Below are 24,765 nucleotides of genomic sequence, written 5' to 3' on the forward strand. Positions count from 1 at the left end.
CAAAGTCACTGAGACGCAGAAGTTGGTATCAGAGAATGTTGAGGTTGGAGGGACCTCAATAAACTTCAAGAAAAGAACATTCTTATGGATAATACGAGCTACAAAAATGACAATTAAAATAATTTTTAAATTAAGCCTCACACCTCAAGGCAGTTGCTACCTCTATTGAGTCATCCTCTTAGATGTCATTGAAAGTATGGCTTCCAATTTTAACTGAAAACCAACCTTTTCCAGGATAACAGGGAATTGAATGAAAGAACTAGATGGGGCCATGAGGGGTCAATGAGAAGAACAGATGCATTAAAGCACCTGACAGCCCTGCCACTGACTTCAGACAAAACCATATTGTATATTTAGGAGTTAAGATTGACTGGCATCTTTCTAAAATTACATATACAAAATAGCAACTTCTGGAAATAATTATCAGGTCATATACCCATAAAAGTCAAGAAAAAATATTTTATTACCTCTCATCTTACTTATTTGTGGAATAGAGCCAATATTAGTCAGCACAAGTAGCTGCTTGCAAGCAAGAAGTCTTCAGTCAGAGAGGAGGGAGGTAATTAAAACAAGGGAAATCCAAAACACAGTTCTACCTACTAATCATGTTATCTAAATAGTACTATTTTATTCATTAAAAATAAAGCTTTGAAACAAAGATACCATATTTTATGCAAGTTCTCGATTACCTTTCTGCCGAGGGAGCATGTAATTTACAAGAAAGAGGACTTAAAGCTTTAAGTGCCTCTGACTTAATTCAGCATGCTGTATTGATGGTTCCATTTAGATGATTCCATTTTAGGCCCCTCTAACGCATTAAAGGCATGACTTACTCACATCCATTTGGCTAATGATCCCCTACTGCTCTAAAGTAAATGACAGCTATTTACAGTAAATTATTCAATTAGATAGAGGGAAGTGCAGTATTCATTTTATATTGTTTGACACGGCAAAACAGAAGTGTGCAAGAAGGCAGGTGGGGCATTTTAATCTTTCAGAATCAATTGTTTAATCCACAGCAAGAGAATAAATATACTTCACATACTTGTCAACATCAGATTTTTATTGTAAACATTGTAAGACAGACTGAAGTGTTGCAACTCCAGATAATACAATTCTACCCACTTCATAAGTAAGCCATCATACAATGTAAGGAATGCTGGTTACTAACATCTTCTAGAACTATTTTTTTTTAAAGCATGATTTCAAGTAACACAAAATGACATTTGTTTGATGGGTTTTTTTAAACACACAATAAAAATACAACAAACAAAAAAACCCAACAGCAACAACAACAAAAAAAAATGACACCAACCAAGCATGAGCAGTTCTGATTCCCACTTATTTGCAATGGGATTTATACTACCAGTTGCCTATCCCGCTTTCAGAAACAGGACTGCATCCCAAAAATAATCAAATAAAGGACAAGCTAGAGAAGTGCAGGTTGAGGCTAAAACAGCTTAGAAGGGAGATGCACGATCACACTCTGCAATAACTCAAACAGAGTGTTAGATTTAAAGAGCTACTCACATATTCCTCCTTTTTTTTTCTAGGGACTGAAAGGTGTGCTTTCATGCATGACCACACACGTTAGAATCCCTGCTGTATACATGTTAGTGTGACCACCATAACTGGACGAAGGCTGACACCATGACTTTGATGTCCACTGTCAAACCCATGCCTCAAAAAACTAAATAAAGAAGTAGTTCTCTCCTTTTTATGGGTACAAACATGAAGTCCAAGGTGCAGGTAAGGCTAACTGTGCATCCAGAGCCTGCCTCTGACCATGCTTTGCAAAGTTGCCAGGCCTCCTAGTGTCTAATACAGAGAGGAAAAAGGAAGATGCAATTTGTCCAAGCTCCTGGCTAGGCCTGATTTTGGAGCATTTCTCTTTTCCACAAGCCCAGAGTACCTCAGAATGAGTGCCGAGCACCCCAAATAGAAGAACACTTTCCTCTGGCTAACCTGCCAATGCATTTAATTTTCTGTGGGCAGAGAGCCAAGTTCAGTCAGCACAGCTCCTGCTAAGTTTAATGCAAGTTGGACTTGCCTATGCCAGCAAATGAAGTTTGCCAGGGGTCTGCAAGAAACACACTACAGAAAATACAACTGTAGCCAATCTGTATTTGAATCATACATCTGACTGGAGAACTCGGGGGGCGGGGAGAGGGGTCAGAGAGGAGAGGGAGATTATTTTCTCTTGTTTCAGTTCTTCTAAAGCTTCTGCATAATGAAACCCTTCATACAATCAGTATGTATTCAATTCATTCACTTCCATGAGCAAGGATTCCAGACTGGCACTTCGTAGTGATGAATTTAGTCAAAAGGCCAGTTTACCAGAACTAGACTATTAGGCACCAAATGACAGTTAAATTCATATATACCCAAAAGTGCTGGCCAGATTGTCCACAAGACCTCCTACACATGTGACTCCTGAATTCCTAAAGAAAGTTTGCATTTCAAAGGCTCCAGAGCCTATTTTCTGTAATTCAACATTTATTGCTTGTTTTGCTATCTACCTTCTCCCTGTTATAAAAGTTTTATCTGAATATCTAGCTCTACAAGAACCAATTTTTTAAGCAAATTTTAGTCCGGATTCTCAGTGGCTGTAAGCTGTGGATGCTATGTCAATTTAATAGGCAAAGATTACTCCATTATTGTTTACATGAACTCAAAAATCTCCTCCCTTTGACATACCTTTTAGAGGCTATAGCAATACAAGTAATAGTACAGTAATAGCAATACTCTGGTGTTTCAGTCTCCAGTGGCTATCTCTGCTTGACATGCACCTCTTCATACAATGTCTCTCTTGTCTGCCATCCTGCTCTCAGACTAAACATACTTAAATCTGGTGCACAAGCAAGCAACTGGGACTTAACATTCTTTAAACATGCAAGGATCCTCTGAAATGGTCCACAGTTAATTTCCACTGAAAAATTATCCGCCTCAAAGGCACTGAGTTAATCCAGACTGCATGCCAATCCTTCATCTAGTAAGAACAATGAAAGCACTTGGCATGGTACTTGAAATCAGCCAGAAAGCCCAAACTATAAGAAAACCAACACCCCACACCACGCCCCCCCCCCCAAAAAAAAAAACAACGCACCACCAAACAAAGCCACCACCAAGTATAATGTGAATATAGACCCACATTTTTAACAACTTAATTCACTAAGATAGTTTTGAAATCCCCTAGCCAGCCAAACAGAAAAGTTCAGAGCAACTGGGACATTCAAGATACATTGCCAGTAAAGCTGCTACACATCATAAATACACTGAGCAGTACTGAAAATTAAATATTGAGTGTACAAAATATTACACATTTCTGAACAGTTGTTCACAATAAAGCTGGAGTGGCTCCACTGGAGTGGCTCCACTGAAGTTGAAGAGGCAAGAGTCAGTGTTGCACTGCAGTTTTTCCCATAAGCTCTTCCCAGAGAAGCCCTTCCTTCCCAACGCCAGGCTATGACAAACGCATTAGCTGCCCACACAGCTCAGTGGGCCACTCACAGCAGCAATGACAGCATGGCCAAGTTGGCCTAAAAATCTAGCTAATACTGCTGCCAAGAAAATAGAAGAGCAACTATTGGAAGGAATGACTTGGCTTAGAATGAGTCCCTTGACATCATCTTATTTCAGATGGTACAGACAAGAATGTTGAGGCCCAGAGACTCGCAACTCCCATGTCCTCATCCCCATTTACTGCCAGTCACTGCTTTCCCAGGCAAGAGTACCATACCTATTGGGAACAAGTTTCTTCAAAGCAAGGACATTAACTGCTTCAACTGGACTTGATTTAAAAGTATTATTTACAGAATGCACAAACATCCTTGCTGAGAGGCAGACCATGATAAAATTATACCAAAACAGAGTGTAATTTCCTTTCACCTTATGCAGGTGCACTACATTTTCTTTCATATTACAATTAACAGACATTATGGGTCAGGTGCACACATCAGCTAGAAAATGGCATGATGATTATTTAGCCCAGCTCTGCTGCCATAACATCAAGCTTTGCTTAGTTTTAAGGCTTCCTCTCCCACCCTCAAAACCCCTAACATTGTTTTGTAGCTATGGTAATACTTATATAAATAAAATAGTGGGCAATATTTCCAAAAGAGATATTGAGTATGTCTCCCTATAATGGCCCCTCTCCCCAATTTCATAATTTGTACATTTAAATTTTTACAAAGTATATGCAGAGTATTTTTAATTAAATCAAGCACAAGGTAGAACAATTCCCTGAGGCTTTCCAGGTCTCCCACAATGTCAGCAGCTGTTTAAAGCATCTCTGTAGAAATGGAAGTCCAGCAATTTTTTTTATTTTTTTTTATTTTTAATATGTCCTTTCTCAGCAGCTAGAGGTCATCTTCTCACAAGTCCTATGAGTGCTCTCCCAAGTCACACACACAGGAGCCAGAAATGAGAAGAGAGAAGCGAGAGCACTCAAACACGCAAAAGATGTAAGAAAAAAATAGATATGAAACAGATTTGCTCTAGGGAGTCTCTTCCACTGGAAAGGACTGTGACTTGGTCTGAAAAATAAGCACCATGAAAAAGTCTGATTACATCCTTTGTTTTTAGCTTAGCAAATCGGTCTGTGTTGGAGACAGCAAGTCCCTGGCATGGGGCAATTCTTCAGCAATAATGAGGTTTTATATTTTTCACTCATGCATCTTTCAAAACCAGACAAATCATGTTGGCTACATTTTTCTTTTGTAAATCAACACAACTTGGCTCTTCTAAAATTCCTCTTACTTTTCCTTCATTTAATGATTTCTCCAGAAGTGCTTAAAATCGACAACATTGAGAACTAGATTACAAAATCTGGTGTATGAAGACTCAAATTCCTATAAATAGATGAATACCCCATTTTCTAGGATTCCAATCAGCTTCTGCTTTTTATTTCATCCTTATTAGGTGCAATCTTCAGAGCATTTTATGACTGCTGAATATTCATGTCTGCTTTTTCCTTTAAAGAAAACCTATCAATTGACTGATTTTGTAACTCCCAAAGTGCAGGTCCCAGGAGAAAAAAGATAAAAATAAAGTGGATATGAAAATATCAAAGTTTATATCTGATGAGGTAGAAGGATAGCAGAATTTCAACAGGAAATCTCTACCTGAGACAAGTGTAAAGCTCTGCACTTCACTGATCATACATTGGTGTCTATTAGCATTGGTCATATTCTAACATTTGTAGAGAAACCTAGCTCCAGATTTTTAATACCTCATGTTCACAGATGATCAACATTTTCTCATGATGAGAGAGACCAATACCATGCTCATATTAAACTGCTGCTGTAACTCAGGACTAGCAAGAAGGTCTCTGCTAGTTACAGAAAGCAGGTAGAATAGAGCTCTGCATGTAACAAGACTCTTCTGTCTGGGTTTTGTACCTCGCTATGCTGCCAGCAACTGCCCCTCTGACCTTTTCCAGCTGTCAAACCCACTCACTAACACTGCAATGGGACTAGGAAGAGCAGCATCCAGCTTGTGTCTGCCCAGACACCACAGCAGCTGTGTCAGGGAGCTGAGCAGTATTAGGCCACATCTGATGGCATCACCAGGAGCCCTGTCCCACACACAGTTATCAAAGCATACACTTACCTGTTCAGTTATGAGTTCATGAAAGTATGAAATCAAAACAGACTTTCATTTGTTTATACCCATATTCCTTTGAGCACCTTATATAAAAACTGGGAGGAAAAGCTATCACACAACACATCTAAAGTAATCTTACTTCAGCTGCACTTTGGCAAATAGCCTAGGCAGCAACAATACTTTTTTCCCCTTTCTCTGGCAAACATGTCCCACTTTCTACTTTTTTCCAGGGCCCACATCCACCTGTTCAACTATAACGTTGATATAAGCATTTACAGTTTTCATATGGTTAGCATTTCTAAGGAAACCACTTCCTCAGTATAGACAGTATGTTTTCTTATTTTCCTATTATTCTGGATTTGGCAGAATACTTCTAAAGTGTGGGACCAGAAGGAAGAGAGACAGCAACGGATAGAAACTCAACCTAGGAAAATCAAAGCTAAGGATGTTTCTTAAGACACAATAGAACAAATACACAAAATCACCACAAAATTCTGTTTCAAGCTCACTTTCTCTCTTTTCTCCGTACAGCTATCACAGCTGTTCAGATCTTTTCTGGTGGGGTTTCACGTAAATGTGTAAGCATTGTGTGTAGAAGGACTAAAGCAGATGGAGCACTATTACTATTTGGCTAGGTGCATCTAGCTCTGCTTTCCTGGGGAGCACAGTGCCCTGGAGAGAACACCTGCACTTTCCTTGGTATTATACAGCCTTCTCAGTGTCAGCAGAAAGCTCCAATCACTTACATAAATGCAGCCTCTAGCACAAACTAAGCCTTGGTGTAGTACATATCATGGTGGCTAGCTAACAGAAGCAGCAAAAGAAACCAGAGCCTCCAGCACAAATTTTCATTTACATTTTGTTCTAAATAGCTTAGAAACAAACCCAAACTAAAACCTGTTCCAACAGTCAATTAGTAAAATTATGGTTTCAATACTAAGTTTTGAAACAGCATTTCCAGGATCAAATACATGTAAACTCTTGAGGCTCTGAGACAAAGACTAGCGCTAAATACCATGGCTTTTAAGAAAATATAACCGCAGTCCTCAGCTCACCCTGGTGTTACTGGCTACAGTTTCCCAGAAGAGGGCTTTTGCCTACACGAACACTTTACAGGTCAATGCATTAAACTGATACTGACAAAGACACAAGTCTGAGAAACTCAAGGGCACACATTTCAGTCTGCCACTCCTGTGGCAGGGACTGACGTCAGCCATTGCAACTGCTTGCTCCATCACATGATACCAGAATGATTTTTTGACACATAATAAATACTGCCTTCAAAAAACAACCAGCCACCCATCCTGAAATATCTCACTTGGCCCGTAATAAACAGAAGTCAAATAATGAAACACCACAAGGTCAGTCCACTACTGATATAATCAGTGCCTTCACACTCCCTTGCATTTGGGCTGAAAAGAATGCTTAAGTAGCATACACAATATGCTTAACAGTATAGTTTCTTTATATGAAGAAAGTTGACATTTGCAAGTTAGTCAGATCCCAATCTTTAAGAAGAATTTGACCTAGTTCTAATGCTTCCTGTGTTTGATGCTTTGAACAGGTTTACTTTCCCTATTGCAATGCCTGGGAAAATATATAACCCAGCCAGCCCTCAAACATTGCTCATTATACTATTTTCTAATAGTTTCTTTCTGTAAGCAGAAAAGTTCTTGCATACATACTTTCTACTTGTTCAATCTGTGGTGGCACACCAGCTATTTTCTGAAGAGATCAATAGGCCATTCAATTCTAGTGAACAGATTTTAGGCATTTCTTTTCTTCTCCAAATGAGAGATCTCATGGAACAGATCTCTAAAAACAAAATCTCTCAAGGCATGAGATTTTCAAATAAAAAAATATAACAAGATTCAGAAATATTTTCTAAATATGATGAATACTCATTTTCTGGGTCAAATAATGGATTCCAGGACAACACAAACACACATCTGACATGAGCTGGAAAATTACTTTTGTGAAGCAATATATAAAGTTGAAAAATAGATTCATTAGGAACATAACCAACATCAAATCAACAGCTTCTGTTTTACTGGAGGATCGCATGAATGCCAACAGGAGATGTCAAACATGGAACAGTGCCAGGTTGCACCAGCTGAAAATATGGCTCAGCCCCCTTGCCACAGAGTCAGAATCTAGGAATACCATGTTATGACCCATAACACATTTCCAGCTATTGCACTTTCTCCAAAAATTTTATACTCCATCTTAAAGTAGGCAATGAACTAGAATTCAGCATATGCAATGCAACAAACTATCCCTGGAGAAACACAGCATCTCAGGGTACTGTTTCCCTACGCAGAAAACTCAGTTGTAAATGCTATGCTTCCTTTCTCCATACACTGGTCTTATCTTGCAGCATAGGGTCAGCAAGAAGAAATGAAAAGCTGCTTTTCTGTAGGATCAGAGCACAAGCTGAAACTGCATGATTCAAATAATCCTCTATAGGATATATAATTTAAATTTAAGTATTAAGAATTTATCAGCACCAAGCTAGTTAAAGGAAAATAATCATTTGTGTTACCACTACTAACTAGAATATATAAATAATAATTTTTAAATCAAAATAGCTTTAAGAGATGTCACATAAAGCCAGAAAATATTTAGCTGCTCTTCCAAAAGTTTTGCAACTTTATCCACAATTTTTAGAAACTATTTACTGTGATCCATGTACTAGAAAGAACTCAATAACATAAAGCATCCAACTAATAAATCGATTGACATTTCATGATTAATAAACCACCATATTAAACACTACCATAATTGAAAGTCTGGCTTAAAGAAAATGAAAATTGGATATTTTTATCACTATGACTTAAAGAAACTGAAAAATGGATATTTTTATTCCTATGAACAAAGACAACATTCATTTCTAGTCAAAGACTGATATTTTGGTTCTTGTGTTCACCTCATCTTGAAACAGTTGCAACCATGTCTAAATCCATAAAATATAAAAGTAATGAGATGACCCAAACATTGAATAAGAAGAAATCCTTCCCTTTAAAATCATAAACACAAAGATGCTCACATTAAGGTTTAAAAGTAGTTTTCAAAAGTATAAATCAAGAACAACAAAGAAGCCAGCATACTAATGCAATATAGATGTAAATTTCAATTTGTTTTCCAAAGCATAGTACTTAGACATGACATTTACTTTTCTGTCTTTTAATTCAGCCTAACAAAGAAAGACATTTATCCTACAAGCCACTTTTCAAATTATCTATAGGGCTGTTAAATGCATTTTTGCCCACTACAGGTTTCAGATTGAAGAGCAGTAAATGCTTTAGCCCTGCATGGCACATTGCATCTCTATACTGCATTCAGCAAAGACACACTTCTAAAGGAAAAAAACCAGAACCCTATATATTGCTGAAGAGATTGCTACATCTTTCACGTGCTCCTGCTTCAGTAACCTCAACAAAGACAAACTAGCAGAACTAATGACATTTACCATCATTGAATTAATGGGCCTATGAGGAAGGGGATGAATGGTGGATGGCTGTACTTATTTTACAGCTCTTGTGAATGCTAGTCTACCTACCAACTTGGATACCACTAGAATATCAGATATTATGCCCCATTCTTCAAAGTGCTTAAGGCAAAGCTCACTGAAACTCTGAGCAGCCTGGTCCAGTAGAAGGTGCTCCTGCCTATGGCAGGAGGGTTGGAAATACATGATCGTAAAGGTTGCTTCCAATCCAAACCATTCTATTTAGTATGAATACTAAACCAGAGTCTTGGCCAGCAGTTGTTAGAATGCTGAAAGTAGACTCAATTCCTTTTACTTCCACTGGAGCAAGGAATAAAAGCTGAGATCATGTTTTGCTACCAAGTGGAAGTTTTAGAGGAGAAATGAAGGGGCCAATTCAGCCCTTTTGAAAATCTACACAACCACAGGATAAGTCAGGTCTGTGATGTAATTGAGGCAACTAGTATCATAATTTGGGGGCAAACTTATTTGGTATTATTTTGGAATTACAAGATCACATCCATCCAGCTAAAGGACCAGCAGTAATGGTTCTCATTTCCAACAGATCAGCACTTAATTGTTAAAAAGATATATACATTTTTTTAATTAAGTAAAATTATTCCTGAAATCATATCCCCTTTGGTTTCTTCCTTGGCCCAGCTTTCAGTACTGGAAACTGCTGAAGTCCATCTATCTCTGTCAAACAGACTCATTAGCTGGGAAGACAAACTACTTAAAGCTGGAACAAGATGCTTCTGCCTGAACAGTTTCCCTCTGCACTGAAAAACTGCTCCATTTTCCCTCCCTTCAGGCCAAAGGAGACCCTCAATCAATGTGTAAAACTCTGTTTTAGAAGAACAGGAAATCTGCAAACAGCACAAACTGGGCAAGTACATTCCAGCTCCTGCTTCCTGAATCGCAACAGCTGTCCCAGCCTTGGTTCAGCTTTCCTCTCATCAGCCAGAAGGAACATGTGCTGTTCTCTGCTGGAAAGCCATTTGATATTTATTAGCATTTAATTCAGATAGTTTATGCTAACAACTAATACCTTTTGAAAAATTCCTTGAATATGGTATTTGCCATTCAGCCTCCCAATTCCTTCTTCAATAATATATAAAAACAGTATGAAGAAACGTTATGAAAGAGAAAGATATCATCACCAAAGAGACACAGAGGGGCATGTAACGCAATCATGAAACATAAGCAGAATCGGGCTCAATAGCACTCATTTTCTAGTATAACTAATACATAATTTATGATGGTTTGCTATCAGCTGTGAGTTCTTACCTGAACACGTTTTGTTTCAAAGGAAAAGCATGAACTCAGCTGTTGATGTTCCTCTTCTTTGCCTTCATGCTAAGTGCAAATACACCTCTCAAATTTGCCTATTTTTTGCAGGACAGAATGCAAATAATTTCTTCTCTGTAATGACTTATTTGACAAGATTGTAATTCCCACTCTGGACAGTCTCAAAGCTCTGGAAGAGGAGTATTTTCTGTTGATTTTCATTTTGAGGGATGTGGTGGGTTTTGTTCAGCGTTCTTTTTGTTTGGAGTATCTTTATTATTTTTATTTTTTTTTTGCCATTCCCCCCCCCCCCCCAGGCACTTTGTACATGCTTGGATATCTAAGCAAGAAAACATAGAATCTTAAATATTATAAAAACTAGTAAAATCTTTCAGGCACGAAAAGAACAATCAAAAGGGAAACAGCAGATCTCTGCTACATAATTTAAGGAAAAGCTACAAATTCAAATAAATTCATGCTTTAACTTACACTGCTTAATGTGCAAAGATATCCAGGGTTTCAGTGCTGCCAGGATCCCAGTCCAGCAAAGTGCTTATGGATGTTCATAGGAACCAAAATGAAAAAGCTCACGTTTAAAATCTGACACCTGCTTAAGTGCTTTGCTACATTAGGGCCAGCAACCTCAGTGCTTCTCAGCTAAGCTGCTTTTGAATCTTCGCTGAAATTAGTTGCACTGTCCTTTGTTTTTTGCCTTTAACTTCTCCAAGCAGCCCATGGTTTTGAGCATGGGCCATCTGAGGCCTGCCTCAGCACATCTGCTGTATCTCCATTAAAATGCATAAATAAAAGTGGTTTCTAAGCCTTTGACATGGCTCTTCAAGAAATTAAAAGAGAAACCTGGTACGGAAATTTTCAGAAAGACCAGCACTGAAAAGAACATGCTCCCCATACAATTACTTAGACTCAAACATTGTTTTTAATGTGTCACAAGGAATGCCTATCTTAGGGGCTATTTGGGCACAGCTGCCCCAATAGCTCATTTGGAAGCGACACCTTCTTCTGGACCGTCATCGGTTTCTGGTTAGAACACCAGTCTGATTCTGGCCCTGTGTCCCACGCAGCCCAGTGAGTCACACCCTGATTCAGCAAAACGCATGTCTAGCCAGGAAGTTATAGAGCATACGCTTAAGGCAAATTTATTTCATTAAGATTTGAGCATGTTCTTTGTTAAATAAAGCAAGTTTCTGTTGTGTTGTACTAGAGGCTTACATTATGTTTGACCAAAAGAAAAATTTAAACAGCAGAGGGCTATTCTCCCCTTTTACTTGGCTTTCTGTCCTGCCTATTTAGTCAGTAAGATTTACCAAAATTAAACTTCCTTGGACTTTTTCTTCATAATTTACCAAAATGAAACTTCCTTGGACTTTTTCTCCATATTTAGCACAGTCAGATGGCTTTCAGTACAGGCTTCTCAGTGCTGTTACATGGTCAACCTTCACACTGAGTGTATACAGTAGGTTCCTTAATAATGTTTAGTTTTGAAATATGTTCTTAAAGACATTCATGCTTGGGCTTGGGGGGTTGCTTGTTGCACAGCATCTGAAAGTTTTGGTTTTCCCTTCAAGCTCCAAGAAGGCAATTACTGCAGTGTATTATCTAGCAAGGTGCAATTGCTGAGCTGATACAGAAATGTACCTCCCCTGAGTTGTCTCAGCAGTTATGCTTTTGACATGATGGCACTTGGACAGAAGCTGTGTCCTCCAATCACTCTAGATCGGAAATAATCACATTCATCTCATTATTTCTTTCTTTATACTATTATTTCATCTTCCAGTGGCCTCAACAAATGTAGTGCCTAGTTGCCAGATTTGACAGATATGCAGGACACTCAGAAACCTGTATTTTCTGGACTTGATGGTAACTCATCAAGTTCAAAAATTTAATAGCTCTGAAAAAAAAAATTCAGTCTATTTTATCCTCCATTGTGTGAACATAACTCTCAGTTAAAGACCATTAGGGTAAATTGAATAACTCTAAAATGGAAAAATTTGGCCAATACTTTTTTTTAGACAAATTAAGTATACACATATTATAGTTGGCAACCTATTTAAAGTGATAATATATGAGACACAGCAATATGCTGTACAGACTTCCACAGACTTTCATGCTAGAAACAAAATGTGTAGTAAGCAAGTCTTTAGATGTGCGTTGAAATGAAGAAACAGTGCCAGAAATACATAGTTGTAGGCAAATGATGGTCTTGCAAAGGATAATATAGATTCATGCAGGAAAATATAGCACAAGAGTAGAGACAATATTGTGAATAAGTTGTACACAGGACAATGATATCATAACTCAAACTCAGATAAAAATTAGTTGTTTAGAAAAAACAAGGGATGGCAGATTAAGGTTGCTTTTGCTTATATGCAAGTTTGCCTCATTCTCTACCAATACCCCAGTAAGTCTCTGCACATACTCTAGTTTTTGATAACAAGGGATGATGCAAGGGCTACATAACTGTGAGAAGGACAATGTTTTAACACATGAAGCATCAGCACACTGGGGATGCCACAGCATTGTGGCTGACAAGCATCTGCCTTCTCATCATTCAGCCTCTCATCCCCTGAAATACTGTCCTATACATAAATTATTTCCACAAATAGGTATTTTGAACATCAAAAAACAAAACTTGCCCTATAAGTAGAAAGCCAGGTTGCTAGGAAAACAAAACAACATGGAAATACATAAAATTGTCTCCCTCAGTTTAAACAAAACAAAACAAAACAATAAGCTAAATGGGTTAGCAATTAGCATAAGTCTTCCTGAGTACACAAGCATGTCTCTGACATAAGCTGATGGAGAGACACCACCAGAAATTCCCAGGTTCTGGTGCCAAACACATGTATTAATCTTTACCTTGTAACAAAAATCCCAAACCACACAGGACAGTTTTCTAAGTATAAAGTAGGAATTCACTGTGCACAGAACATCTGATGAACTCCCATCAATTTAGGACCCCCAACACTCAGTAAGACCAATAATATATGAAATACCCCAATATTGTTGGTCATGTGCATGTTATCAGTAAGGCTGGAAACAAGTGTAGCTCTACCACACACACACAGCAGCTCCAGCACTTTGGGAGTGATATCAGTGCATTAGATACAGTCACAGTGCTTAAAATGCAGTAGTCCAAAACTTCCTGGGAGCTTCAGACTTAGTGCAAGTGCACAGAGCAGCATGAGTACACGCATGTGGCCATGAAATCTCAGATTGACATATATTATTCCCATTTAACTACCCAACAAGAAATGTCATCTTTCATGTATTACTAGAAAGCATAGATGTTCAAATGAGGGACAGCATTTCCACTGTAGCAACCAGCCCTGCAATGCTCAAAGAGAACTTTGTCCCACGCTCACATCCCAAAGGAGCGATAAGGGCTTTCCAGGATAAACACAATGGTCCACTATTGTGAACTTTATTTACCAAGTGAACCTACCAAGTTCTTGTCATCACGAGCACTTCTTTTCATCACCAAAGGTTTGTCAGACCAGAGAGCATTATTTTGACACTGCAACATAAAAAAAAAAAAAAAAAGGAAAAAAGAAAAACAAAACCAAACAAACCATACCTTGGATTTGATCTATTTATACTACTGCTTACTATTTCTAGTGGCACTTTAAAGTCTGTTTTACTCTTCTGCAATAGCACTGTAATAAACTTCACCTGCATAGAGTGAGGCCTAACAGTTTTCTAGCAGTACCTTAAGCTTTCTTTTAGCAATACCTTCTTTTTTTTTTAATACTATAAACAAGGACTGCAATATACCTATACTGATCAACACTGCATTATGGCAGATTCCTGACGATACTGACTTGCCTTGAAGTTCAGCTGACTGCACAGCATTCAAACAATTGAAGTCCTTTTCTAAGATGCATCACTTTTGTTTTTTCAGAAGAATATTTTATTGTGGACCATAAACATATCAAAAGTTCTCTCACTGATTGCTTTTATTTTAATGTATTTGTGTAGAGGTTTTGATCCATTTGCACAGTATTTGAGGTCTATATTGCAAAATACTACTCATATTCTGAGGACTGCACACAACTACCACTCAATCAGAGCTACAGCTAGCTTCAATTTGTTCTTGGTAGGAGAATGGGCAAAGCAACTTTTTTTGGCTAGATAAAGGTAATTCCCCTTCCTGCTTAGCAGACTTCATAAACAGAGAACAGGAGGCAGAGAGGGTCTTTGTTCATTCCATGCACACACTGCACTTGTACAGAAAGGCAGTAACTGATTTTATTAGTAACTGCCTTGAAAGCTGCTGGTCTTCCTGGTACCACACTTACCTTCTCAGAAGAGATTACTGTAGAATTGATACACCAGACACTTTTGTGCTGTGCATCAAGCATAAAACCTTTCACATGGCTCTATGAGAGCTTTTAAATACCCAAGAGATTAAAGAGATTAGCCATATGTACAGAACTTGTTTCGCACATAGTTAAATTTCTACTACAGACACTTTTCATCATTTTATCAGCAAATTTAGCTATTAACTTGCCATCCACCAAGATTTTATAAACAGATTAAGAAACCACTTCAAGTTTAACTAAATTCAGGTTAACATATTTATCATTAACTGCATAAATGAATTTACAGAACAATTAATTTTAATCTCTCACACCATTAAAGGCAACACTAAAGCCATTTTAAAATATAAGTTTGAGATTGTGTCCTGGTCTTTTCTCATTAGTACTATGGGCACGCAGAGCACTAACACACTATTTAAACCACTACTCAGGCAAAACAAGTCAGCTTGTACAAGTCCTACATGGGTGGCTGCCTCATTTGATTTATTACAGCAGAAGCCATGTAAAACACTTGTGTGTAGTCTTTGGGAGAGGTGGGTTTTGGTACCTGTGGTGCTGCTGTGGAAAGGGGTTGTAGCTCCCCCCCCCCACCAGATGAGACACAAACATGAGCAAAGCCACAGACTACGCTAGAACAAAAATAAATAGATTATGAACACAGTAGACATGGGAAAGTGGATTGAACCCAATACAGGCATGTCCCAAACTCCAAAGGACTTTGAGAAGGAGAAAAGACCTTCTATATTAGATGGGCTGCCAAACAATGGTCACAGCCAGGCTTCAGGATTTTATTTCCCTGATGCTTTTAATCAGTTCTTCCCCAAATCAACTCTACAGTTCAACAATAAGCACAGCCGATTCTACCCTTTATGAGGAGTAAAGTGTTTACCAGCTGTCCTGAAGCCATGAAAGGCTCAGTCATGAGGAACAAAAAAGAAAAACTGAAGTTCTTGACCATCCCAGTACATGAAGCTATCAAAGTGTTTGAGCATGGTCATTATTACATCTCTGTTAACAAAAATATAAAAGATCAGAACAAAAACCAATAGTCACCTTGTACTACAACTATTGTTGTATGTATAACAACCTATTAATCAAAATCCCTGTGCAAAGTTCAACTCTTATCAAGAACAATTATTTCAACAAATTAGCCCTGCAAGAGTAGAAGGCTGTGAGACACAAAAGGCTGTACCACAGCTGTCCCACACAGCTTTTAGAAAAAGAAAAAAAAAAAGAGACTGAGGTAACTTTTCAACTTCCCTAGTTAATTCAACAGTAAAAGGCAGAAGAATTTACAAACTTCTTGCACAGGTTGTTAAAATTGCATCTATTTTTTCAGCAGATCTTACGCATCCAAATCCATCTGTAAATACCCCTCAGTCTCCACAGCACTGAAGCCGTCAGGAACCCAGAGTATCAGAGATCAGACAATGACAAAACCCCTATCTTCCCACTTGCAGTGTGTCATATACAGATTGCATATTTCCTGAAAAAATAAATAGCAAACCCCTGAAAAAAAAAGCTAAGATAGGGATTTATTCTTCCTTTGCTTTTAGGTACCACATATTTGAGTTTGAACTCTACAAATTCCAGGAAGCCAAAGAGCAAATCGGAACAAAAATACCAGCACAGCACAATTTTCCCAGGTTTGGCATTGCCAGTCTGCTGGTTTAGCAGTTCCTGTAGGAAGTGGTCTCCTTGCACAACATTTTTAATTTCAGTGTTTGAGACTATTGCCCACTTAGAAAAATATATTGGTCCTTCTTAACTCCTGGGCCCCATTCTCATGTATGGCTATGACTAAATAAGACTTGGGTATTCACTAACTTTTATTTGCTACAATTTACCTCATGTTTATCTTCCTACACATATGTAGGAAACACTTATAAATGAATAGCTGATCTGAAGTCTTCCTAGGAAAGCTATTGCAATATGTCCTATGAACAAAATTGTGTCTTCAGACACTTACGAAAATTTGGTTTCATAAGAACAGCTATCACAGAAACCCCAAATATACGTTTCCCTACAGTCTTCACACCACTGTCTGATGCGCCACAGCCATTTCCTCTTTCTGAAGATGCACATAGTTGTGGTATCTTAGATAATGCAGTAAGCATGGAGAAATGGTAAATTTTGAAATGGAAAAATGATAGCTTGCACAGTAATTGCAGGTGATCAGAAACGCCAGAGTTACTTAACCACAAGACAGAACAGAGGCTGGCCCCAGTTTGAGGCCATTTAAGCTCCACCACAATCAAAATAAAAATAAAAAGCCTTTGTCACAAATGTACTTTTTCATTTTTACTGGAAATCATAAAGCAGCTCAGCCTCAGTGAATCAGAGATTGAGCCAGCCAAACTACAGCTCTCCGCTCTGTGCAGACTCCGGTCTGTGCCTTTGTGCTCTCTCTGGACAGCTGGCACTTTGAGGAGGGAAAAGGAAAAAATATAGAGGGGGAAAAAAAAATGGAACCAGCACCAACTCAAAATTTTCTTTCCCAAAGTAGCAGTGACAGCCAGGTCAAAGGGAGGCAGGCACTGCTTTACAGAGACCCAGAGCCATTACAGATTTTGTCTGGCATTTAAAATATGATCTCATCTCCACTGATGGGCACTGTGCTTATGGAAACGGATCCATAACAAGCAACGAACAGATTGATTTGGCACATAAAGTCACACTTAATTATTTCTCAAAAATCTACTTATAGTTACTTGTATTTACTATACATAATAACTAATAAAACACTCCAGTTAGTACAACCCAAAGGCTAAAAGAATACTTATACACCACTGTGATGGGTCACTTCCTTCCTTCCCACAGCATTATTCCCTCTTTAGCAATATAATTCCCTCTTCCACATCCCCATCTCATTTTCTTCAAAACAATTACCCCCGTGCCCATTCCTTTAATGAATTTTAGAGATGCCTTGACTGAGTGTAGGGAGAGAAAAAAACAAAGTATTTTAAATTGAAAAAAGCTCTAGACAACTTGAATACATTTTTAACACAGGAAATTTGAGGCAGTGTGAAAAAGTTTTTACATATTATCCTTCTTATAAGAACTGTTCTCCCCTGGTTAATTCCCTGGTCTTATTATTCAAAGAAAAATGAGTTCTACCTCCTTACTCTTTTGCACCCCTTCTTTCTGACATGGTGTATTCGCTTTTGAAAGGAACTGGGAATTTTGAGCCTTTTCTGTACCTGGTGTTCTAGCTGTTACAGAGGCCTTTTGTTAGGAGATTATATAAGTGGTACCTAAACCAATAATGATGCAAAACAATATTCTAGGGGAATAATTTATTCATGTGGTAAGAATTGCCTTGTTTATTTTCCATAGAAATAGATCTGATTAATGTTTCTATTTTCAAAGCCCATTAAACTGCAGTCTGCCTTTGGCAAATAGTACAGAGATTCACAGTGCTAAACAATGTTTTTGTTTATGACAGGTTTTATTTACTACAATTTTATGACATAGCTTCTTGTGCTCAGGTTTTGACAATGTCAAATAAAATTTTGCTGAAAATAGAAACAAACAACATGATTGAGATGACTAATTCCACATTCCTAGTTGTGTCAAAAAAAAATGCAATATTTTAGAGATAAGCTGAAATTACCTCATACAGCATAAGGTGGAAGAGCTCCCAGTCAGGATCATAAAGGCAGAAACTATAAAGGAGAACTCAAAGTACAGGGACCCTGATTAACCTCAAACTCTTCTTCCATCTGTCCTTTAGGCACAATTGCCAGCCTCATGATGGTAATAGCTCCAAAATCTGCCACCAGGTGTTTGTGAAATAACTTCACCCTAGGAAAATGCACGTTTTATGAGCACCTTGTTTAGATGGCATGTTTATCCATGGAAACCCCCAAGAAACTAAGAGAAGAAACAGTATGTTCTCTACTTGAACAATATTATCTACATCATGCCTGTCACAAGGTAATTTTTGAGCATGAAGGGGTTTTTGATGAGAGATGGAATAACAGCACTAGCCCGTGATTTCTAGCGCTGCTCTTGAATGCTACAGGGTAAGTACCTGTCATTTCCCTTACAAACTATGATTGAAAAGAGACCAAAATAGTGTTTACATTTTGCAGTTTATTAATAGGATTGCTTTTAGAACATGATTTATAGGAGTATGAAATCCTGTTTTTTCCACCTCTAGAACGCAGCTCTTAGTTTTCTTTGTCTTAAAATAATCTCCCAAAGGCAACCAAACTAAGATACTTTGTAAAAAAGTAAACTCTTCTCTTTTGTTTATTAGCACAGTAACAAAGTACACAATCCTTAGCACTTCGAAAGCAATTTTCCACCTTTGGCTTTAGTTTGGACAAGGAGCTGTGCTGTAATGAGTGTCTCTAATGTGACAACCAATGTATTTCTGTAAATCTTCATTGAACCTCCTCTGAAATGTCACCATTAAGATAGAGATGGTGGTTCAATTTCCACTCTTCATCATGGAGGGAGTACAGAGGATCCAGAAAAATTAGAAATATACATTATCAAATTGAGAAAAGTGACATCATGGTCCTCCATATTTCGCATATTTGTCCTAATTTTTTTTTTTTTTATTAAAAACAAGATGTAGCAGTGGCACATTTACAGCTACAACCAAACTGTTTTACCTTTTCTATACTTTATTATAAACAAGCAACACTAACAGGTTGGCAAAGGGCTCCATAGTAGTCCTGGCCATTTCCAACATACGGTCTTTCTGCTTTCACATCCATCGAAACAATCCCCATGATTCTCAGACCAAAACAAAGACTACTTTTGTCACCTTGCCACTCAACACCAAAACACTTACTAGTGCTACCGTTCACTGTTACATCATTTTGGACCTGTCTGTAGTACCCAGGCACATTTCATTGTTGGTTTCACTGCAACATGTGTTAGGTCCTGCAGCATATTATAAAAATAATTGTCCAAATCCAAACTTTTGCTAGAGCTGAACAGATCCAACATTAGAAAATCTTCCTGCACCAGCTATTCTGAAGGTCTCAGTGGGAATTCATACACTTTCTGGATTACCAGACAGCTGGGGCTTGGAGGCATTTTAGAGACAGAAAGGGAAAGCAGATTTGGGGGGACTTAAAGGAAGTGGAGGAAAGTACAGATTTGTACATTCTGGAGAATACTAACTAAGTGCTTACTAAGGAAGATACAGTATCTGCTGTCTGACTGAAATGAACTCTCATAGGGCTTGAATGTATTAATTCCAACACACACTTAAGAACACATTTTATACTCATGGTATGAGCCAAGATCCTGGTTTTGATGGTTGGGCTTTTCCTTTGTTCGGTTTGGGTTGTTTGTTGGTTGGTTTTTGTCTTTCTTTTTTTCTGGGGGGAGGGGGGGGGGGCTGGAGGAAGTGTTCAGGGGTGTAGAAGAGCTTTCTGGTTTGTTTTTTGTTGTTTTGTTGGGGTTTTTTAACTCCATTCCCTCTTTCCCATCCTCCACCCCAAAAAAAAGTCAAGTATGTAAAAAAATGACCCTGCCTGTGGCTATCCCTGGCTATAAAACCTCACTTGTAGCTGGTAAATACAAAGGTAGGTTTGCACATGTAGTACACAATCATGAATACCAACACCTTGACTTTCAAAGTCAAACATATTCAGGAAGTTCAAAATTGTCTTGCCAAATTCTACATCTCACAGCCAGTTAACTGTTTCTCCATTTGTAGAGGACCCCAGAATTGGAATGAAAGCTTACAGGACACTTTACCAAACAGCGTATTCAAGATTTATCCAAGTTTCAGAGACATTATTAATTTCAAAATGATATTTCGGATTTAAAAAGTGATTTGTGTTATTTTGTCAAATCACCTGATGTTGCTTGTCCACCCAGTTAGGATTTCATTTTGTTTTATTTTCTCATGATAACCACTACCAGCAATCCTACTTCTTTGTACAGATGTTGCCTCTGCATCAGGGCACTCAGGACCATCATATTAGTGGTTGGGTGCCTACAAACATCACTTTTCTGAGGAACACAGCTAGACAAGGGAAACACAATCTTAGAGTTACTAAGCCAGTTAATCCTTAACACACACAGCAGAGAAAGGTAATTCTCCAGCCAGAAAAGCTTTCTCACAACTGATTGTAGAAAGCCCAATTTGAATGATGAGTGTAAGGTGGTGTTCCAGCCAAGAAAGTTGCAAATATTTTAAATTAGACAATTTGGGGACGCTGATGTTTTACATCTGTTCCTCCAGGGTATTTTTGTAATGCCCTAAACCCAGATCTAGACCATTAATTGCTAAGGAAACCTATATTTTTACTAATTCTGATATGGAGACCATAAGTAGTAAAATCTCTGTGTTAAGGACAAAATTCTGCAATAGTCTCACTGTATGTAAAATGTGGTATATCGTGCTGTATGGGCTTCTTGCTCTAGGACAGAGACTGTCACAGGAAGCTCTAATTAATGCAAAGTTAAGAGAAAAGTTTGAGTTCATAAATCACAATTTGTTTAAATTTTAGCAAGTGTTCAGTTGCCCAGTTCCAGTACTCCTGGGAAAAACTGAATAAACTCTCTGCAAAGCAGCAGACAGGTGCCTTCTACCAACAGAAGGAAACGTTGCATTTGCCTAACTAGTGACTGTGTTCACATCCACAAGGAGTGGCATGGGCCAAATTTTATCAAAGTTTTAACCATCTTTTGTATTGTGTTTCTTACTTCCCTAATAAAACATCAAGGAATTACACCAATTAATTGCCCTCATTCCCACAATGGCACTTAACCATAGAAGGATCTTCTTTGTTTCTCTAGGTTTATTTTCAAATAATGAATGCTGAAACATATCAATTGCTCATGCATTTTATAGACTGGTTATCCATTGCTGTTTTGGTGTATGTTTGTTCAGTTATTCACTTAAATACACACTTGTATTTACATGAATTCAACCCTACATCTCTTGAAAATAAAGCTATCCCTTTTTCTTTTTTTTTTTTTTTTTTTTTAATATATCAATTTTGGCTCGTCATCCATCTGTGCTTCCCACCTGGGCAGTGGCTTGGACAGACAATTATTCTGTGGGCTCCAGTTCCACTTGAAAAACCACAAACTTGAGCCATTGTTGAGAAAGTCAATTATTCAAAGCTGTGCAGCTTTATGGCCACAGAGTACTGTGCTTAGGGTGAGATTACACCATGGCAAATTCACCCATCCATGAAAGCAAATTACAGCCTTAAAAGCACATCTATCAGATACATCCAAGAGGTACTTCAGCACAGAATCTATAAAACTGAACCAACAAAACCAGAACCATTTCTTTGATGATAAGGGATGCTGACTGCAGAGCAAGGCCAAGTACAGGTCTCTGGATTTGAAGTTTTCAGGCCTTTCCTGACACATTGAGAGATATACGTGTAGAAGACAGAAATGTATCTGTCACACATACACAGCTTCAGAGCTCAGTCTGACTGAGCTTTGAACAGTATACTGGAGATACAACTAGATTTAAATCTCAAAAGCATTCTCATAGATATCTCTTTCAGTTACTGCAAACTTAGTTTACAGCTCACATTAGAGCGATAACAAAGATTTTGGCCCTGAATCTCCAGCCTATACAGATCTCAAGACAAAGACAAAGTAAATGCCCAGAGAAACAAGAGACAAGCTCCCCTCTCTACTTCCAGAGCCAGTGAGGAGAAAAGCTCAACTCTAGGATAAAGCTAAAGTAGCCTCCCATAACATGCCCTTAACAGTTTGCTGTCCCTTAGCCTCCTCTGGCAAAAGCTCCTGCAATAAACCAGTGATTCAGGAGAAGTTTGCAGAGCTCATGGTGGATTTCCCATAGGGAAGAGAGAGCCCACAGGGCATTTCCGCACTGCTGTGGAGATACCTCCAGACAATATTGAGCAAGAAAAATCTCAGCTGCCCTGAGAGCTAAGCACCCAGTGCCCTCAGAAGCATCACCAAGAAGTCTTCCTCACTTTACATGAGAGGAGTGGCTAGTTTCATACAGTTTTACAAAAGAGCCAAAGGATGATGGCTCATCACCATCATCATCATGTAGCTCCACATAGAGGCTTGGCTCCAGCTTAAAAAACTAAACAAAACAAAACCAAACATCACTGCAGAGTGAAATCCACAGAAGCAACCATACTTACACAACCTTCAGTTTCAGAGAAAAAAAACCCATGGCCATCCTCATACTAAAGTTGTCACTTTTTTTTCCTAGCTCAAAATGCTCTTCACCATGGTGGTTGGTCAGTGACATGCACTGATTTCATGTTTGTCAAATATCATTTAAAAACAGCACTCCATAAGCTGGTGAAGTCAAAGCCCAAACACCAGCTTCTGTGTGAAAAGCACAACAACAAAAAAGAATACTCCCATCACCACACACCCTCAGATACTTTCCAAGCTTATTAGTGTAAATCTAACCCACCTGTGCAAGCTGGTAGAGAAGCACAGGCTGCACTTCTCAGCACAAAACAGCACTGGAAGGGGAACAAATAAATAAACACCACAGAAGCTATGACAAAGAAAAGCTGTTCTGTTTGCAATCAAGTAAATGGCAGAAGCCCCAACAAGAAGCAATGTTGTACCCTGCATCGGCAGTGAAGAGTTCAGTGCAATAATCTTACTTTCCCCGCACCTTCGTGTGAAGTTTGTTACAGAAATTCCAGGTGCATTCCTTACACAATGTATCCCTTATCTTCTTACTGGAAACAAAAGAAAATTCACGGCCACCAGACCCTGTGCTGTAACACTGATCATATTTCAGTACAACTGATAAATAAAGAAAAGCCTTACATAACCATCTTCATTCAAGACACTTAAATCTGCAGCTTCAAATCCACTTTACACACTTCCAGTCACATAAAAGTAAAACACTTTCCCCTAGAAGAAAACTAAGGATGGTAGAAAAGGCCATGTATTCTACTGGTCCATTTAACAAATGAAACACTTTCTGTTTGGTGTAAAGTGAGAGCCAGCTCATTATTGCTGACAGTGATCCTCCCAAGAGGATTTCAGTGAGCGAGTCTCACAGGTGAAGGTCAAAGCAGCAAAGGAATTAAATGAAGAGAGGAAGGAAGCAGCTGCTTCTTAAGGGCAGAAATCAGCTAGCAAAAAAGCTGTTCCTAATGCGGCCCTTGCTGGTCAGAAATTCTCTGTTCTACAGAAAATGCTTCCAAGACACTTTTTGAATTTAAGTTTTTATACCTTACCACCGGCTTCCTGTGCTGCAGGTACAGCCCCAGTGCAGCTCTTTCCTGCAGCTAGGACTCCATAGAATCATAGAATAGTTAGGGCTGGAAAGGACCTTAAGATCATCAAGTTCCAACCACCCTGCCATGGGCAGGGACACCTTGCTCTAAACCATATCACCCAAGGCCTTGTCCAACCTGGCCTTGAACACTGCCAGGAACGGAGCATTCACAACCTCCCTGGACAACCTATTGCAGTGCCTCACTACCCTAACAGGAAAGAATTTCCTCCTTATATCCAATCTAAACTTCCCCTGTTTAAGTTTGAACCCGTTACCCCTTGTCCTACCACTGCAGTCCCTAATGAAGAGTCCACACCCAGCATCCCTATAGGCCCCCTTCAGGTACTGGAAGGCTGCTATGAGGTCTCCATGCAGCCTTCTCTTCTCCAGGCTGAACAGCCCCAACTTTCTCAGCCTATCTTCATATGGGAGGTGCTCCAGTCCCCTGATCATTCTCATGGCCCTCCTCTGGACTTGTTCCAACAGATCCATGTCCTTTTTATGTTGAGAACACCAGAACTGTACACAATACTCCAAGTGAGGTCTCACAAGAGCAGAATAAAGGGGCAGGATCACCTCCTTCGACCTGCTGGTCACACTCCATGAATGCAGTTTGTGCCATGTCACTGCCTGAGAAGGATAATTAACATGGGATGATCAACTTTTAAGACAGACAGAACCATACTGTCTCTCTGAGTTTTAACTCCCCCACCAGGAGCACACAGCTGGCTTCAGAGAACTGAACAAGTTCTCTGGCTGCCCTTAGCAGACCTTCAACACCACAGAGGAACTGAGAGTTTAGCCAAGAGAGGATCAGCTGTCACAAAGGTTTT

The sequence above is a fragment of the Neopsephotus bourkii genome, unplaced genomic scaffold (assembly GCF_033783945.1).
Source record: "Neopsephotus bourkii isolate Nb327-2 ecotype Australia unplaced genomic scaffold, CSIRO-AGI_Nbou_v1 NB_1792, whole genome shotgun sequence".
NCBI classification, from domain to species: Eukaryota; Metazoa; Chordata; class Aves; order Psittaciformes; family Psittacidae; genus Neopsephotus; species Neopsephotus bourkii.